Source organism: Mustela nivalis (assembly GCF_964662115.1).
Source record: "Mustela nivalis genome assembly, chromosome: 3".
In the NCBI taxonomy this organism is placed as follows: Eukaryota; Metazoa; Chordata; class Mammalia; order Carnivora; family Mustelidae; genus Mustela; species Mustela nivalis.
Window position 1 is genome coordinate 50,486,772 of NC_139022.1, and position 18,883 is coordinate 50,505,654.

General features: G+C 43.1%; 1 long non-coding RNA gene across 1 annotated transcript in view; it reads left to right on the top strand.

Moving 5' to 3' along the window:
- The window catches only part of LOC309861148, a 150,434-nt gene that overhangs the window by 80,380 nt on the left and 51,171 nt on the right, over window positions 1-18,883 (top strand). The gene's annotated exons all lie outside the window — the stretch shown is intronic.

Below are 18,883 nucleotides of genomic sequence, written 5' to 3' on the forward strand. Positions count from 1 at the left end.
AGAAACAGCTTTAATCTCCCCTCCTTCAATCCAGTGTCATAATCCTAGTGTTTAAAAGCCCCACGTCTCCTTCATGGTGGCCTCGAAGCCTTCACAGAAACCTTTCTGTGACAGCCCAGCATGGCAGAGGTGTAAATGTTGATTAAATTCATTTCGCTATCCCTTTCCTCCCTCTTCGGAGTACCAGACTCGAGATTCTTGTTGCATTTAGTCATTGGTCTTTAGCATTTGTTAGAGCCCTGAATATTAAGTGAATATTAGTACCTAGGCCAGTGCAGAAGTGTCTCTTCACCTCTTTGACTTTGTCTAATTCTTAACCGTTTCTCTTTTTCCTTCCCTTTCTCTTTTTCTAGTCCTTTCCTCCCACTAATGGAGATGTGCATAGATTAGACCTCATGAGCAGGACACTTTCTGGTCTATCTTTTTAAACTCGTATCCAGGATTCTAGTTATTCACTACCATCTTTTTTTTTTTTTTTTTTCCCCACAATAAAGCCAAGATCTCCTAATCCTGGAGATTGCCTAGGAATCCTTTGGCAATGAACCAAATCATTTTATCTCTCACCATCCTTCTATAGTTGAAACCACTACTGGAACTGATTACAGGGGGATGGAAAGGATCCCCTGCAGGAAATACTCCATGTCTTCATCAGGATGCTCTCAAGCTAACCTGCCAGGCCATGAGTTTTCTTGACACAATGGCTCTTCGTGATCCAAAGAAGGAGAGCCCCACAGCTTGACCATATGCATGTTAAAACGGGCGAATTGAAATCCCATGCCCTAAAAATGAGAATCAGAAATTGTCCTTCCCTAGAGATGTTATTATCAGCAGGAAGAATGTGCATGATCTTGGAGTGGAGGGGTGGGGATCCTTTTTAAATCAGGCAAAACTGTGCCACCCATTTCCTGGATCTTGGTGCCCATCTCTGTGCTCTTTCTGAAGACTACCAGATGAGGTAGTCTTCCAAGATGAGGTTGGAATGATGCTACAACCAAAAAAAGAAATTTGCTGATGACAGGAATGTGGTTCTCACAGTAATAAACATGAACAGGTGGTTGAGCAGCAGGTTCTTAAATACTGTGCCACTATAAGAGAGGGAAGACAGCAGATATAACATTTGCACTTGCAAAAATATCCTGCCTTTAATAACAACTCTACACTGTAAATGCAAATGATATGTTAAACTCGCCAGGAGAATGGCATGATATTGCTGTAGTTATTTGGTAGGACAATAAAACAATGGTAGCAGGAGCCCTGCTGGGCACTTGTAGGGTACTTAACATTTTCAAAGGCTCTGACAGGCACCAATTCATTGTGATGCTCTCGTGTGCTTTCTCTGTCCTGACAGTGCTTTAGAAGCATGTAAATAACTCTTTGCTACACGTATACCTTAATGCAGTGGCAAGCTTGGTTTATATCCTCAGTTGACAGGTTTTAAAGTTGCTGTAACCATGTGGGAAGTCAAACCATGGACTGGCTCACAGTTTAGAGATTAGCGGTTCTTAACTTGAGACTCCAACCTCCAGTTATGGAGAAAAAATAATGTTATCTTCTCTTCCTGGGATTCACTTTTCTCGCCCACATCATTAATGGAGCCCCCAGAGAGCACAAAAACTTTTTTTTTCAGATTTTAGAAATACACATGCACTGGCTTTGTCCATACTAACCAAAACGTCATGGGCCCAAAGACATTTTTATCTATGCCCCTTCCCACAGAATTTATCATCTATATTACTGACCAAATATGGGAAAGCAATCTATCCCATAAGTAACTTACTCCTACCTTCACAGACCTCACAGCCTATCTGGGTGAGGGAAAATGTGCATTCAGAATAAAGTCTACTGATATTTATTTATTTATTTTTATTTATTTTTTTTTAAGATTTTATTTATTTGACAGAGAGAGATCACAAGTAGGCAGAGAGGCAGGCAGAGAGAAAGAGAGAGGAGGAAGCAGGCTCCCCGCTAAGCAGAGAGCCCGATGTGGGACTCGATCCCAGGACCCTGAGATCATGACCTGAGCCGAAGGCAGTGGCTTAACCCACTGAGCCACCCAGGCGCCCCAGTCTACTGATATTTAAAATAGAGATGTGCCAGATGGATAGACAGCCAAATAGAATGGAGGGTCAGAGGAGAAAATAATCCATATGCTTAGGATCATGGGGTGATCAGAGAAGTCCAGAAAGAGGAGATGGCATCTTAACTGAACACTGAAGGTTAAGTGAGCAGTCACCAGCTGGTTGAGGGGATGGTAGGTGAGGGCTGAAGGCAGAGGAACCACAGAGCCAAGGTGAAGCGAGAGGACACGCAGCACTGCTCCCAACACTTGGAGTGAAGGGTTCGCACGTAGTATGAAGTCCAAGTTCAGTGTGGACTAAATGCACAAATGCATACATGAGAGAGGGGACCTCGGGGAGAAATGTAAACCGTGGATCTCAAGTTTGAGACAGTCGTGAGAAGCTGATCTCGCTGAGGTGTGACATCTGAGAGAAAGCGGTGGCTGGACCAGTGAGTTTTATGAAGGTGTAGGAGAGGTCTTAGAACTCTGGCTGCATTTCTCACCGGGATGAAACTTCTGGACCCTGAGAAGCATTTCAGCAGAAAAAGATCAGAACTAGAAGGACCATTAGTGAGCATCTAATTCAGTCCCCAGAGGTGACAATGATGGGCTCCAGCTTCAGGTCCTGTGTCTCGCGGTGGCCCCCCACAGTCAATGCAGAAGACCTCTCAGTGAAAGCCTCTGGCCACACTGAAGGAAAAAATGTCAGAAAGAAGGAAGGGGTAGATGGAAAGAAAAGCGGGCAGGCTGGCAGGCAAGCAGGCAGGCTGACTGGCCTGTGACCCTGGCTTGAGATTTGGCTGGCATTGGGTTTATTCTCAGCATCTTGCTGGAAGGGAAACTCCCTTGAGCCCAGTTCCCATCAGAGCAAAGGAATGGCTTTTCACAGCCTACTACACAGAAACAAGCCTGCCTTCAGTCCCTCTAGGGGAGGAAGGGCTGTTGTGGTACTGCAGCATCGTGGTTGGTCCTTTTTTCTCACTTCACCAGAGCAATCGGTTTTGAGTTTCCAACCCAGCCCTTCAAACCCTTACAGGAAATTCCTAGGGACTAATTAGTCCAGCTACAAAGTTTTTGGCAGCTCAGCTCTGAAGCCCTCCTTTGAATTCTAAAGAAACCAGCAGGGGCCCCTGGGGCTCCACTCCTGGCTCTTCCCCAACCTTGACCCAGAGACCTGGGTGGGATGGATTTCCCCACATGGAACAAAACTGACCCTTGATTTCTTTGCCCGAATGTCCTCCTACACTAGGTGTCCTGAATTAAATATTCTTCCTACAGATGAGGTTTAACCCAGGGGTTCTTAAACTTTAGCATGCATCAGGGGCGCCTGGGTGGCTCAGCGGGTTAAAGCCTCTGCCTTCAGCTCAGGTCATGATCTCAGGGATCTGGGATCCAGTCCTACATTGGGCTCTCTGCTTGGCAGGGGACCTGCTTCCTCCTCTCTCTCTCTCTCTCTGCCTGCCTCTCTGCCTACTTGTGATCTCTCTCTGTCAAATAAATAAAATCTTAAAAAAAAAATAAATAAACTTTAGCATGCATCAGAATCACCTGTAGGATTTGTGAAAGTACAAGTTTATTTTAGGACCCACCCCCAGTTTCTGATTTGGGAAGTTCAAGATGGAACCTGAATTTGCATTTCCAACAAAGTCCCAGAGGACTTTGCTAATGCTTGTGTGCCAGTGTCTACACTCTAAGTACCACTGAATCAGGACTCGGGTCCTATATTCTTTTCTTTTCTTTCTTTCTTTCTTTCTTTCTTTTTTTTTTTTTTTTTTTTTTTGTTTGTTTGTTTCTTTTCCTGCTCACCTATACCTCAGAATTGCCAGGAATTCCCAAATAAGGAAATCAGGAATCAGGCCTTATGTTTTTTTTCCTGCAAACAAGTTATTTCCTGTCCTCCCATACATCAAAATTGCCCTCTATCCTTCTCCTTAAGAACATAATCCTTTCATTGATTAATTAGTACTCAACCTACTTATCGCTACAACAATTTTGTTCCTGGCACCATGAGACATCCCTAATTTTATTTCCTGTCCCTGTTGTCTAGACCAGAATCTTACTTATAATCTCCAGGCCCAAATACATGTGTAACAGAAACAATAAAACAATCCAGCCCAGAGAACAAAGACAGTGTTCTTTCCTAAGAAAAAGGAGCTTTGGTTGAAAGTCAATGCAAGCTTTAGACACAAAATGGAGGGCATGCACATGGAGTGATGGTAAATTTCCTGCTAGCATTCTTTTTTTTTTTTAAAGATTTTATTTATTTATTTGACAGAGAGAGATCACAAGTTGGCAGAGAGAGAGAGAGAGGAGGAAGCAGGCTCCCCGCTGAGCAGAGAGCCCGATGCAGGACTCGATCCCAGGACCCTGAGATCAAGACCTGAGCCGAAGGCAGCGGCTCAACCCACTGAGCCACCCAGGCGCCCCTCCTGTTAGCATTCTATTAGGCTCTGCTAGTGAGGAGACTTTTTTCCCTGGAGAAGGTTAGGAATTGGTGCCAGCATTAATTAAGGAATAAAGGTGAGTGAATCTTTTCCTCTGTTGAATAGAGTCTATTCCATGTGGCCTGGCTTGCTCTAATAATACCAGACAAGGTGCAGTGTTAACCTCCCTTCCTGCAAGAGCTGCCTTTACGCTAGTAGGGTGGCTGGGTAAATACACCAACTCCCATTTATAATGAACTTTCCTGGGTCAAACTACTTCTAAAGAGGGATAAGAGGCCGTGGGCAATATTTACAAGCTCATGGGAAGACACATTAGAAGGCAGTTTGAGAAGCAGCCATTTCGGGGCCCCCCATGGCTGGCCTGGGAGGAGATAGGGATATAGTCCACTCTAGATGTTACCAGTTACCAAAAGCTACAATTACTTGCAGGAAGCGTGGGGCTGAGGGTGGGGTTGTGAAGTGTGGATTGAACAGGGAAGAGAGTGTCTCTAAGAGGGAACTGAAGGGAGGTTGTAGAGAGTTTTGATAGGTGGACGTGAGTTTTTGAAGATGATTCATCCCACTAGGACATGAGGCAGAAGATGAGGGAGATGCTGTCAGCTGACAAAGAAAGTGGGTCATAGACTGGGTGGGTGAAACATGGAACATGTTGGACACACTTGTTAGGTTATTGTTCTTCTTTTCTCTTTTCTCAATTGAAAAGATGCCAGAGGCATCTTGGACATCCCTCCTGTCCAAGCACTCATCACCTGTGCCTCAGGCTGGATGCCAGCCCCATCCTCCCTGCAGCTGAGCGGCAGGGAAGCCACATGTAATTTGGACAACAATTTCCAATCAGGGCATAAATGCTCTGATAACGCATTTTAGCACGCAAGTCCACTGGACATGAGATTTTTCCAGCTTTCTGTATCAAGAGGATTATATTTGCCATCAACTCTCCCTGGCTGTACTGTGGAGAGGATTACCGAGTTGATATGTATTAAGTACTTTGAGCTGCAGGGAGGAAAAGGTGTCATTGGGACATAAAGAAACATTAAACCAGAACAAATTGCTTTAACTCAGTGGCATGTCGGAGGCTTCACAAAGAATATGATAAGGAAATAGTAAATCATGATTTCCACAAATAATTCAACTCCCTTACGGTTTGTCATACCTGTGTGAGCTGATAAACAAAACAGAATAATTCTAAAATTTACTAATTTACTCCTGTTTAAGCTTCAAACATCTCAGAGCTAATTAGTTGATTCGTTTTTGTAAGTTTTAATGAAAAGACTTCATACATATGTTGGGTCCTCACATCACAAAGTCAAGATTCATCAAATATTTTATGTGATTGCATTTATGATCAAGGCAAAATGCCTTAATTACACAAGTAATTAGCCTTGAGGAGAGAAGCGAACACAAAAGTCCAAATTAGTGCATTTGTTAACTGTTCCTCCCAGGGATAGAACCCATAGCCACTCCATATACAGTTAGATATTATAGCTATTTTGATCATGGGAATTACACATGATCTTCTGAGATGCACAATGGCAAAAATGAAAACACTAATGTAATGAACTTGAATACAATGTAGCAGAGTAAAGATTAGACTAGGAGCCAAGAAACCTGGGTTTTAGTTCAGGCTGCCATTCATAAGCTTTGTGCCTTAAGCTAAATTACCGTAGTCTTCCTGGGCCTCAGTTTCCTCAATTATAAATTATGGAAGCTAGACTATATGATTTTTTTAAAATATTTTATTTATTAGAGGGATGCCTGGGTGGCTCAGTCGTTAAGCATCTGCCTTTGGCTCAGGTCATAATCCCAGGGTCCTGTGTTCAAGTCCTGCATCGGGGTCCCTGCTCTGTGGGAAGCCTGCTTCTCCCTCTCCCACTCCCCCTGCTGTGTCTCTCTGTGTCTCTCTCTGTCAAGTAAATAAAATCTTAAAAAAAAAAAAAGGATTTTATTTATTAGAGAAGGAGAGAGCACATGGGCAAGATATGGGAAAGGGTAGAAGGCAAGAGGGACACCCCCACATCACCCCCCTCCCCCAACCCTCCCACCCACTCCCCGGGGCTCAATCCCAGGAGTCTAGAATCATGACCTGAGCTGAAGGCAGACACCCAACCCACTGAGCCGCCATGGCATCCCTGGACTACATGATTTCTAAAGCTCCTTCTAGTGCTAACATTTTTCAGGCTGGTGTTGAGGAGTTCCCCCCTTTCAATTCTTGTTTCGGAAGCCATTTGCTTCCTAGCACTGTGCCTGTCAAAGAGCATTGCTGCCAACAGCTTATAAGGTTGGTCTGTTGGTGCAGGAGAGAGGCGTCTGCCTGATCTGGTTTTGTTTACAGTGGCAGCATTTCAGCACATCCTCTGTGCTTTCAGCAGGAAGCAACCAGGCAGCAAAATTGCTCTAGCATAAAACAAATCCAGCTGCAGGGCATCTTCAAAATGCTCCCTATGTGTTTTTCGATTTAGCCTACCATTAACATTTTAAAGCACCATTTAGAGCTACAGTATGCAGTCTTCTGTTACAAAATGAATGCAGGTTTCTTATTACTGCAGTTGGGGTGGCTGGGGAGGGCAGAGGGAAGGGGGCTATTCAGAGAGAGAAGGTATCTTAGAATGTGGGACAGGATTTGCCTTTATCCCTCCTGTCCAAGCACTCATCACCTGTGCCTCAGGCAGGACGCCAGCCGCATCCTCCCCGCAGCTGAGCCCCAGGGAAGCCGCAGATAAACAGCAGACCCAGAGAGGGGATTGGAACAGGGTCGGCCTCACCGCATGCGGAATGGGTGTGGTCTGAGAAGGTGTCCGTCGGGATTGGCAGTGGTGGAGGGAGGCGGACAGAGGACAGAGGCCATCCAGAGCGGAAGGATCAGAGTAACAGGGCATGGAGGAAGAAGGAGCCTGGTATGTTTGAACAATGCAACTAGATCTTAGTGGCTCTGCATTTAATGGAAGAAAAAGCAAAAAAAGATGGAGAAGTGACCAGCCAGGTAAAGTCTTATAGGACTGTGTTGTGCTCTCCAGAACCCTGCTCCAGGACTGAGGGATTCACGGAATGGCTGTCACTCACGCAAGGTCACATCCGCTTCCCCAGGAGCCACCCACACAGAAAAATTTGTAGATGCTGGGGGGGTGGGGAGGGTGAGTCAAATATAAAGGCCCCCAAGAGCGCCATCTAATGTATTTCCTGCAGGCTAATCTGCAACTCACTTTCTGCTTCTCAGGGAGCCCAAGCTTCTCGTATGCTGTTAAAGAGGGATGGTTCTGTGTTGGCCAGGGTGCGATGCTAAAAGGCTGGAGACGAGTTAACCCTGATCAGATTGGAAATTGTAACAGGTTATAGCAATATTCGGAGGATGGATTGGAGTGGGCAGACAGAGGACTAGTGCTGTGCAGGACGTGACCTTGAGCCCTGTGGACTCCAGGTACACAGCCAGGAACACCATGCCGCAAGCAAAACTCTCCCACAGAGAACAGAAAAGCTCCCAGTGCAAATTAAAAGTCTCAAACCACATTGTCCATTAGATCAATCTAAAACCCATGGTGAAAAAAAATAAACACAAACATACATACCTACATAAATACTAAAACCCATGGTGAGAGCACGAGGCAGCCGATGGCGTGGTCGACAGAGGCTAGGGTGCAAGCAGGTGAAAGAACCCTAGTGCCTGAGTCGTGTTCACACGCCCTCCTCCACCCGCCCCATCACATCAGGGTCCCCCACTTGATGACATGGTGGTGAGGACCACACTTGAGGTTTGAGCAAGGGGCCCACAGAGGGAAGGTACCAGAGACTTAGGACATGCTCGCTCCATTGAGGAGGCACAGGCAAGGACATGTGGCCAGAGCTGTGGCACAGCTACAGTTTTATCTGCAATGCTTAGGCAAATCACAATCATACTGTCACTCTCGGGTGACTGAGGAGGGCAACATATCACTGTCAGCCCAGTGAAAACACAATCAGCCCTCTATGTGTAAGCAACTCTGTCCTGTTCTATCTGATTTGCTATTTACTCCATGTATCCTCTGTCTGTCTCATAGGTTAGTAATTTACTGTCTATTTTTAACACAGCTTATGAATTCTACCTACCTCTCACATGCTACTTGTTTATTCATTCTCTATGCTTAACACACCCAGCGAGGTTTGGCTCTATCTCTTAAGCCTTTTGTTTACTTAATACTGATGCTTTGTGCTTCTGAAGACTTATCTCCTACTATCTGTTTGTTTTGTCTTTTATTATTTATTTATTTATTTTTAATTTATTCACCTGACAGAGAGAGAGACAGTGAGGAGAGGGAATACAAGTAGGGGGAGTAGGAGAGGGAGAAGCAGGCTTCCCGCTGAGCAGGGAGCCCGATGTGGGTCCCAATCCCAGAACCGTGGGATCATAACCTGAGCTGAAGGCAGACACCTAACAACTGAGCCACCCAGGCACAACTTGTTTTGTCTTTTTTTTTTTTTTTTTTTTTAAAGATTTTATTTATTTATTTATTTGAGAGAGAGACAGTGAGAGAGAGCATGAGCGAGGAGAAGGTCAGAGAGCGAAGCAGACTCCCCATGGAGCTGGGAGCCTGATGTGGGACTCGATCCCGGGACTCCGGGATCATGACCTGAGCCGAAGGCAGTCGTCCAACCAACTGAGCCGCCCAGGCGTCCTTGTTTTGTCTTTTAAAGAAGAATTGAGGGGTGCCTGAGTGGCTCAGTGGGTTACGCCTCTGCTTCGGCTCAGGTCATGATCTTAGGGTCCTGGGATCCAGCCCCGAGTCAGGCTCTCTGCTCAGCAGGGAGCCTGCTTCCCCCTCTCTCTCTGACTGCCTCTCTACCTACTTGTGATCTCCCTCTCTCTGTCAAATAAATTTAAAAATTTTTTAAAAACTTAAAAATAAGAAGAATCGACTATTCTCAAATACTACAGCAAAAGCAGCTTGCAAACAGAGACCATTTTGGAGATTTTTTTTTTCAAAAGTGGAGGCAAAAATGAGGCGGCTTTGAATTAGGGAAGTGACCATGGAGATTCAAGAGTAACTCGATGGGAGTAAAATGAACAGAAATGATGATTGAATACATATAGTAGGACCATATAATGGACACTGTTGGTTGGCCCACCCAACGTCCATTCCATCCACCTTCTCCCTCTTAGTGTAGAGGCTAGAAAACATAAATATTCCTTAGCAACCCCTCATGGTTCTAGCCAATGGGATTAATATGGAAGTCTACTAGGAGGAATTCTGTTAAAGAGGTTGCTTCTCTTAGTAAGACAAAGGACAGATAAAGCTAGAGCCATCCCTCCCACCTTCTGCCTGTCATAAACATGAAAGTGATGCTGGAAGCTGTGACGGCTATTGTGCCATCTACCACGATGTGAGAAGCCACTGTACTAAGAATGGTAGAGTGCAAAAACAGGAAGAATCCGAACTTGATGACATCTTTGAGCTGCTTCTTCAGCTCTGGACTGCCAACCTCTAGACTCATCGTTATAGGAGAATAATTATTATGAAACTACCTCGAGCTGGATTTTCTGCTACTCATAGCCAAAAACATTTTAAGTTCTCACTGAAAAGGCAAGAGGAGGCAGGATAACATAATCAAATGGCCAGACCTTGATGTAAAAAGCACTGTGAAATACAGTGCTTATTTTATGTGACCATATTAAAATATTTTAGATGACCATACACCCAACTACAAAATGAAAGATCTCTTACTAGTATAATGGGACAACTAGCAGTATTTTCCATAGGCTATATTTCCATAGCTTCCATAAGCTGCTAGTGCTTAGCAATGCAAAGTCAAGTTTCCTGTGCTCTTTAGTTCTCTAGTATCCCACAATCGCAAATGAATTCATCTAATTAAACTAGAACCTTGGAGATGGCAGATCCTAGGCCCAGCATTTTATAAAGCTCCTTTGATTGTTCTAATGAGTAGCCAGGGTTGAGAACTACTTTCAATGAACACGTCTGCATTGGAATAAAAATATGTTCGCTCCGTCGTCCTTCTTTTTTTTGGAAGTGCTTAGTTATCTGGATCTCTGAGCGTGGCTGGGAAATACCAGAATACTAAACATTCACAGATACCTGTTTCCTCCTGTAGATTAATTATACTTCTATGAATCTTGAATGCAGACTCCAGAGCCATGCTTTCTAGAACCAAGATAAAGTTTGTTGAGTGACACATTGCCTTTCTACTATAGTTTTCTGTCAGCTACAGATGTCGCCAAAACTCCCATCTAATAACAAAGAGAAATAATTCCACTGTTCTTCTTCTGTCCACAATTTTTTCTAGAGTCTAGAATCCTTTTTTTAGGTTGAGTCATCCCTGCCCCCCTCCACCAGAGGGAAACATTTCTTTCTAGTCATGCTTTTATCTAAGGTCTTTTCTGGTGCCTCAATTCAGCCTTAACTATGTAGTGGTCATAATATTCTGACAACAAAACTCGGGTATGCAAAAATGTAAAAGCCTGTATTTTCCATAACTTTAGGCCTCCATTTCATTTGATGGCAGAACTAGAAAGAATTCAATTCCAAGTAATCTTGGTCCATTCAGGGTTTTCCTCCCTCCCGCCTTTACCCCCAGGAGTTGGGGGGAGATTGATAGAACATCTGGACGTAGAGGGGGCTCATCTGGTCTTCGGTAGTCATCTGTCCATGCTGGCATCCTCTGCCGTGTGCTTATTCCTAGGAGTCGCCAATTGTCAGCGTCTCTCCCCACTGGCATCCACGGAGGCAACTGAGCTCCCATCTGGCCTTTGATAGAAGGACAGTGCTGACATCTGTTCTTGGGCCCCTCTTCCCAATTCACAGCATCTCCTAATTTGCCAGGCCTTTTTCAGGTACTCCTGTACCTGTCTCTGACAAGCATGGATGTACTTCCGGCCACTCCAAGCTATGGGAGACCTAGGACTGACTGTTATGCTGAAATTTCTTTTCCCAACACAAACACTAGGGCAAAGGGTGAGATAATCTCAGACCTCCACTACTTTCCTGGAACCCCCAGGAAGACAAGGCAGACCTTGTCAGCCCTTGAGCCCCCCATTCCCATCAACCCAGAAAAGGCCCAGCACCAGGTTGCCCCTTGGAGATACACAGCATTGTTTCCCCTCTTCTCCCTCATTCCCAGCCCATGGGGTCTTTATCAACAGAGTAAACAGGAAAAATGTTTGGCTCAATGTAGGGACAGAATAGGAACAAAAAACATTAATCTTTGAACATACAGCAATTACTTCAAATTAAATTTATTAACGTATAAAATCTATTTAAAATATATTAATACTTCAAAAATATTATTCTGCCACGCTCCTTGGCAACCTGAGAAGTCTGCCTCTAATTCACTTATTATCATCAGGAAAAATTGTATAAAAAACTAGACACAATAAATAGATTCTTTTCTCAGTAGCAGAAATACCAATGCTTATTTTTTCTCTTCTATCACCTTTTCTATATTTGTCAAATTCCTTCTGTGAACTTTTTGCTTTCTATTTGTGTAGTAAAAACAACTGGAAAATATCCAACTAACCCTCTGCCAAAAAGGTATAAAGGAAAAGACTAAGTCCAATCATATAACAATGAAAATTTAAGGTGAAAAAAACTCCATAAACAAAATAAGAAGACAATGGCAGAACTAAAAGAAAACATTTCTCGCATGTAATAGAGAAATGATTCAGGAAAAAAATGAATAGGCAAACTATATAAATAGCCTATTAACAAAAAAATAAAAGCAAATGGCCAAAACAAAAAGAATCTCACTCAATTTTACAGAAGTGTAAATTAAACAAAATTGAGATATTTTTATTTCTCAGATTTTCAAAGTGAAAAAAAAACTTAGTAATTGGTTAGGGTGCAGAAAAAAATGTTTTACCATTCTTGAGAATATAAATTTAAGTAACTCTTTTTGAAAAAAACTTGGCAAATTGATCAGAATTTTAAATGCATTTCTCTCTCTTTTTTAAAGATTTATTTATTTATTTATTTAGAGAGAGAGAGAGAGAGAGAGTGGGAAGAAGGACAAAGGGAGAGAATCCTTCAAGCAGACTCCCTGGTGAGCACAGAAGCCAACACAGGGCTGATCCTAAAACCCCAAGACCATGACCTGAGCCCAAACCAAAAGTCAGTCGCTCAACCGACTGAACCACCCAGGAACCCCTAAATATATTTCTGAGAACCCCTTGCAAAAGTACACCAACTGGACATGAATGTGAACAAAGATATGAACAAGGTCAATCATGGCAAGAGTATCAGCCAAAAAACAGCCCAAGAAAGGGGATGGGGTGGGGTAAGGTTGGAAACAACCTGAAGGACCATCAAAAGCAGATTGGTTAGGGGCTTTGGGTGGTACAGTCAAATAAGCAACTGACTCTTGGTTTGCTCAGGTGGTGATCTCAGGGCCATGAGACCGAGCCCTGCCTCTGGCTCCAAGCTTGGTGTGGAATCTGCTTAGGATTCTCTCTCTCTCCCCCTCTGCCTCTCCCCCTGTTCCTTCATGATTTCTCTTGAAACAAATGAATGAATTTCTAAAATAAAAAAGCAGGTTAGTCAAATTCTAATACAGCAATATGATCAGATATTATAACAGTTTAAGACAAACATGAGGGGCGCCTATGGCTCAGTGTGTTAAGCCTCTGCCTACCGCTCAGGTCATGATCTCAGGGTCCTGGGATCAAACCATGCATCGGGCTCTCTGCTCAGCGGGGAGCCTGCTTCCCCTTCACTCTCTGCCTGCTTGTGATCTCTCTCTCTGTCAAATAAATAAAATCTTTGGGAAAAAAAAAAAAGACAAACATGAAGTGATGTGTCATGTTTTAACGGGGAAAATTCTCCAAGATATATTATTAACTGAAAAAACAATGTGCAGGTCAGGGTGAACAGTATTATATTATGTAGTATACAAATATCAGTGCTATGTAATCATGGGAAAATATTTTGCAGAAGTAAACAAAACAATTTCCCTACAGTTTGAATATTCTAACCAAGTACCTGTTTAATGCTTATTATTTGTTTAATGTCAACCACCATTATCTACCTGTGGAATTACAGATAATTCTGATTTCATGTAGAATTTCAATTTTTTAAAAATGTGCTTTAGTTTAATAAAAAGCAGTAATATGTAGAATGTCTTGTCTTCTGTCTGACGTGGCTACAAATTCAGCAGTTCCTACCCATCTGCCCCTTCAGGTCTGATGATTTCCTAGAATGCCTCACAGAACTCAGGAAAGCATTTTGCTTATGATTGCTGGTTTACTATAAAGGCTACAACTCAGGAACGGTCAAATGGAAGAAATGTATAACGCAAGGTGTGCGGTATGGAGCCTGGAAAGAGTTTCTATCTCCTCTCGGGGCACACCACTCTCCCAACATGTTGATGTGTTCCTCAACCTGAAAGCTCTCCAGACCTCATTGCTCAAGAGTTTTTATTCAAGTGTCATTACATAGGCTGATTGATTAAATCACTGGCAGTTGGCGATTGAACTGAATCTCTAGCACCCCATCCCATCCATGAAGGAAAGGCTGAAATTTCCAACACTCTAGTCATTTGCTTGTTCACTCTGGTGACCAGCCCCTATCCTGAAGCTATCAAGGGAGCCCCACCCTCAGTCACCTTGTTAACATAAACTCAGATGTGGCTGGAAGGGGCTTGTTATGAATAACAGAAGACAATCCTAATACTCCGGAAATTCCAAGGGTTTTAGGTCTGTGTTAGAACTGTGGCAAAGGCCAAATATATATTTTTTAAAGATTTATTTTTTGACAGAGAGATCACAAGTAGACCGAGAGGCAGGCAGAGAGAGAGAGGGAAGCCGACTCCCCGCTGAGCAGAGAGTCCGATGTGGGGCTTGATCCCAGGACCCTGAGATCATGACCTGAGCCAAAAGCAGAGGCCTAACCCACTGAGCCACCCAGGTGCCCCCAAATATTTATTTTTATTATGCCATACTGTGATCCTTCCAGGGACATTTAATGCACATGTGAACAAATATATACATAGTATGTATATTATCTGGCAGCATAAATGTGGAAATAATATATATTAATAATTGTATACACTATACTTCATCTGGCTTTTTTCATCTGATAGTTCATCTTAGAGATTAACCCATTTCAGAACATAAGGCACATTTCTTTTTTTTTTTTTTAAGATTTTTATTTATTTATTTTTGAGAGGGAGATTGAGAGAGCAAGCACAAGAGGGGAAAAGTCAGGGAGAAACAGACTCCCTGCTGAGCATGGAGAGCGATGTGGAACTCGATCCCAGGACTCTAAGATCATGACCTGAGCTGAAGGCAATTGCTTAAACAACTGAGCCACCCAGGCACCCACATTTCTTTTTTAATTGATTATATACCCTTATATGGAAATATTTTAATTTATGTAACTTGTCCCAACATACAAACATTGAGGTTGTTTCCAGTCTTTTGCTACTGTGAACACTTTGAAACAGCATCTGTGGGTCACACTGTGGGTTTATGTAAATTTTGATCCAGAGCCTATAGTCCTCCACAGTGTTATACCAACTTATATGCCTTCCAAGAACACCTGGGATGCCTATTTCCCCATAGTGTTGCCACTACAGTATATATCAAGTGTTGTCAATCTGATGAGCCAAAAATTCTTGTCTTGGTATAACCTTATGTTTGTTTTATTATAAGTAAGAGTATATTCTCCAATATTAAGAGACATTTGTATTACATTTTCTGTTATCAGTCTGTTATGTACTTGGTCCATTTGACCTTGGATTTGGGGACTTATTAATTTGTAGATCTTTACATATTAGGAAAATTTCTTTTCTTTTCTTTTCTTTTTTTTTTAAGATTTTACTTATTTATTTGACAGAGAGAGAGAGAAAGAGACAGAGCACAAGCAGGGGGAGTGGGAAAGGGAGAAGCAAGCTCCCTACTGAGCAGCGAGCCCAATTTGGGACTTGATCCCAGAGCTCTGGGATCATGACCTGAGCTGAAGGCAGACACTTAACTGACTTAGCCACTCAGGCGCCCCAGGAAAATTTCTATCCAGGAAAATCATGAAAGGAGTGAGGGAAACAGGACAGGGAAGAGGAAAGAATGGAACAGTTTCCATATAACCTCGCTGTAGAGTTGTCTGTCCTCTAGTAAGACAAGAAGCCTCAGTATCAGTTGGTGGTTTGTGGTGCATAACTTCCAGAACAAAGTGGGTCACGTCAGCTGAAGGCTATTCTCCAGGGAACGCGCAGCTGTAAGCCCTTAGCAGCCAACACTCACAGCAGAGGGGGAAAGGGTGCTCTGATTTGGTAATGAGGAATGGGTGGGCCAACAAGATAAGGTACACCACAGGAAGTGAAAACAGGTGTTTCATTTCGGACATGGTAAGTTTGAGACATACTTGAGATATCAAGGGTCAAGTAAGCAGTTAGGAAATCCATGACTCAGATAAGACTCTATATGGAATATATAACTTTGGAAGTGGTTAGCATATAGATGGCATTTTTTAAAATTGTGTGAATATCTCTGTACTGATATAGAAAGAGCTTGGCATATACAGTAAAAAAAAATTTTTTTTAAATGCAAAATAGTGTTTATGATACTGCCTTTTGTGGACAGGGAGAAATAAGTATATATGTACACACACACACATATACACAGACATATACATACATTTGCATTCACAAAAGGAAACCCTGGAAAAATACACAAGGAACTAATAAAAGTGCTTACCTGAAAGGTAAAAGGGTAGAGATGGATGGGGACCAGAGTAGACATGAGACCTCTTAAAGCATTTATTTTTTAAAGATTTTATTTATTTATTTGACAGAGCAAGAGAGGGATCACAAGTAGGCAGAGAGGCAGACAGAGAGAGGGGGAAGCAGGATCCCTGCAGAGCAGAGAGCCCAATGCGGGACTTGATCGCACGACCCTGAGATCATGACCTGAGCTGAAGGCAGAAGCTTATCCCACTGAGCCACCGAGGTGCCCCTCTTAAAGCATTTTTATATCGCTTCAATTTTTTTTCAAGTTACTGCTTGTGGTAAAAATAAATACAATTTAAAAAAAAAATTGTAAAGGAAAGAAAGCCTGTGGCTAGTCAAGGCCTTCTATGAAGAAAGAAAGGAAAAGAGAGGGGCGCCTGGGTGGTTCAGTCAGTTAAGCGTCTGCCTTCAGCTCAGGTCGTGATCTCAGAGTCCTGGGATCAAGTCCCACATAGGGCTCCTTACTCAGCCGGGAGCCTGCTTTTCCCTCTGGTTGCTACTCCCCCTGCTTATGCTCTATCTCTCTGTCAAATAAATAAATAGTCTTTAAAAAAAAAAAAAAAAGAAAGAAAATAAATAGGATGAAAAGAAAGGAAAAGAGAGGAGGGGCCTAGATCCAAGACCTAGCAAAGCTCAATGTTTAGAATTTTGGTAAAGGAGGAAGGACCAAAAAATGCAAGAAGCAGGAAAGGCCAGAGGTTAAAGGAGAAAATCAGGAATGAATGGTACTAAGATTCCGTCCATGGAAGCAGTGGTATGTGAGCCTTGTGAAACCACTGGGAGCTTGATATTGGCCGCGGTTTATTTACGCTATGGAAAAAGGAAGATGTTACAAAGCAGTCCTACCCCTTCCCCTGCCACTAGTTAACCAGTACACTGCTGCATGGAAGTTAGGAGAAGGAAAGTTTTGAGAAGAAGGGAGAGTATTTGGCAGTGTGAAATGCTACTGAGAAGCCAAATAAGTCAGGGGCAGAGAGATATCTGTCATTTGTAGGGGTCTCAAAACAAGAGCCATGGAGTGGCGAGGTGGGCATGGAAGCCTGACCTGGAGAAAGGAATGAGTAGAAGGTGAAGAAGTAGGACTCTCGGTAGAGACGGCTCTTCCAGTAAGTTTTGCTCTGCAGGGAAGAGTTAGATCAATAGGTTGTTGGCTTAAGATCAAAGGAGAAGGTATGTGTTTTCAGACGAGTCGCATTAAAACCAGTATGTCCTATGGTAAGATTATCCAGGAGAGAGAGAGAGAGAGAGAGAGAGAGAGAGAGAGAATGTTGAAGACATACAGGAAGTGACTAGGATGTTGTCCCGGGAGAGTATCCAGAGCGCAAAGAGGGGGCTTTTGTTTGGTAGAAAGAACATCTCTTCCATTAAAGGAGGAAGTTAATGACTCTCAGCAGCATCAGGGATGGGGCAGTGCCCAGCTACACAAGGCCCAGGCATCTCCCTGCCTGCGCAACATTATACCAACACCTTGACATTGTTCTTAAGTCAGTGTGTACACATGTGCCTTTCTCTGAGACCTGTCCCCAATTAGTCAATAATTTTCAAGGCATCCTTGATCTCTCAAAGGAAGCTGGAGTAAATACCTAGAAATCCAGGACTTCCACCGTGGAAAGAAGGTGCCCTGCTGAAGAGTGGAAATATTCTAGGCAAACAAGTTTTTTAAAAGGGGGGAGGGGCATTAAAGGTAATTATGTGTCAGGATTTTACTGTCCACCACTTCTAGATTATACTTGACTTCACAAAAGCGCTAATGTTTGACTAATGCTCTCTTGCAATTAGTAGCTCAACTAAAAATACAGCTTCTAGGGAGCAGGTGGCCCCTTAAATTGAAGCAGAAGAGAAAGCGTCTAAAAGTGTTCAAAATGAGAAGGAAAAAGGCCTTTAGCAGATGGGAGTAATGATTACTTTAATTGTTTCCCTCAGAGGGAGGCTCCAGCCAGTGCGACAAATTTCTACCATCTTCCAACTATGTTGGGGCTATGGAGACCAGTACCTTTGATGAATCACAGTTGAGTGGGGTCCTTGCTGTGTAAACAGGGTGTTCATGGAGTTGTGGAGTGAAAAAAATGAGGCCTTTGGTTACAATGCCTATGACGAATCAATTATTACTATTATGATTCTGTCATTCATTTCTGAAAATTCTGCTCTTGCTCTGTTATGACCTAAATATGTAAGCATGACTTGTGACTTGCAGTCTTTCACAACCTGTATCACTGGGGAACTGTCCAGTGGTTAGTAACTGTGATGTTACGTGAAGCATGAGTTCCTATTTGCAACTCGGCTGGATTTTTAAGATATTTCCAGTCAGGGGTATCTGGGTGGCTCAATTGGTTAAGGGCTGCCTTCGGCTCTGGTCATGATCCCAGGATCCTCAGGCCCTCTGCTCAATGGGAAGCCTGTTTCTCCCTCTCCTCCCTCATTGTGCTTTCTTGCTATCTCTCTCTCTCTCTCTCAAATAAATAAATAAAGTCTTAAAAAAGAAACAAAGAAGAAGAAATTTCCATTCAAATGAAGACCCCTATCTCTAAATACAGTACCCAGATCAATGTCTATTATAACTGTGTGTGACCAATTGGCAACCTCTTCTATTTTTCGGTGATGGTTAAATGTGTCTTAAGAGTTTCCAGCTAGGGGTGCCTGAGTGGCTCAGTGGGTTAGGCCTCTGCCTTCGGTTTGGGTC